Here is a 1476-nt window from a genome sequence, read left to right on the forward strand (position 1 = left end):
CGGACGGGAGAGAGAGGCAGGAGGGGAGCGAGAGGCTCAGACCTCTCCGTGGTGGTTACACCGGGTCCGTGTAACCCCTTCACAAAACCCAAGAGCAGGAGACGCTGAGTGAAGCTGCCCTGGTGCTGGAGGGCCCCGTCCTCCCAGTTCCAAAGGCATCGCCCAGGATAGATTCCCATCTGAGGTGGTGGCAGCTCACCCTGCCCACAGGTCTGCGTGAAAAAGCATCTTCACTGCAACTTTTAAGCTCTGCGAACTGCTGCCCTGCCTTCGCTCAGTCTTTTCAACACAAACCCAAGTCTTCTGGTCTTTTTTTCTTACAGATCATAAAGTTTTCTAACACTCTGGTCATTTTTCTTCTCTGATGCGGGAACCTGTCCCAGTGGCTCCCTCTTCCCTGTGGTACCAGACAAATCTTGACGCTGAATTCTGCTGAGGCCCTTCCAGACCCAAAGAAAGCGAAAGGTTCGCTTCACATCCATGGAGATGAAACGATGTTTGTTTGCTTTCTGGCTGGGCTTAAGATCTCCTGACCCCTGCGATATGGCAGGTTTAACAGGTATGACTTTAAGCATCAATTACACAAACAGTGTAATTGTTTGGTTTTATGCTTCCATTGCCACTTACACCAGCGTTAATTTGTTTTTCAGCCACTTTAACACCCAGAGCTCTTTCTGCAGACCTATTAGAGCACTGGCAACACAGGGTTTTACATTTGTGCAGATGGTTATTCCTCCTTAAGTGCCTTTGCCTTAACTGCATTACCTACTATTTATTTTACATCATTTCCTCAACTTGCCAGGATAGCTTTAACTTCTCAGAAGCATCTGCAGCTTCTCTTGCTCCGGCAAAATTTATGCTGGCCTTGGAGACATGACTGAAAGTATTTAATTCCCTGCAGAACTGGGCTTTAAACCTTCTTCTACTAGCACGAGGGAGCCAGTTACAGCTGCTGTGAGGTATGTCTTCTCAACTGCATCTACGCCCACTTACAACCGAGGGACAGCCAACCCAAAGACCCCGTTTCCAGTGGCTGCCGATGAAAAATAGAGTCGGAGAGAGAGGCAAAGACTTTCGAAAGTTCACGACAAACACAAGAACCTCATCTCGAGGGTTTCTCAGCTATCCACCAGGGCGGTTGCTCCTGGCAGAGAAAAAATTTGATTGAGTTGCTGTGATTTCTGCCGAGAGTATCGGCTAGTGTGGATTTATGGCCTTTTAACGATACAACCACTTGCAAGTTAGAGGGGGTGTTTCGGTTACCGGCCTCCGGTCGCTGAAATCAGGTGGGATTGCTGACGTCTGTCCGCCCACCCTTTCGTTTTAACTATAATATACTTTTAAACTATATATACTTCTGCTCTTTTCCTGTTCCTGAGACGTGAGAAATAGCTGTGAGAGACATCTAGCCAGTTCCCTGTTGTAGCATTTAATTTTTAACAATGTTTTTCCTGTCTAAATAGCCAAGAGTTGGGG

The sequence above is a fragment of the Charadrius vociferus genome, unplaced genomic scaffold (assembly GCF_000708025.1).
Source record: "Charadrius vociferus isolate BGI_N301 unplaced genomic scaffold, ASM70802v2 scaffold90, whole genome shotgun sequence".
Classification (NCBI taxonomy): Eukaryota; Metazoa; Chordata; class Aves; order Charadriiformes; family Charadriidae; genus Charadrius; species Charadrius vociferus.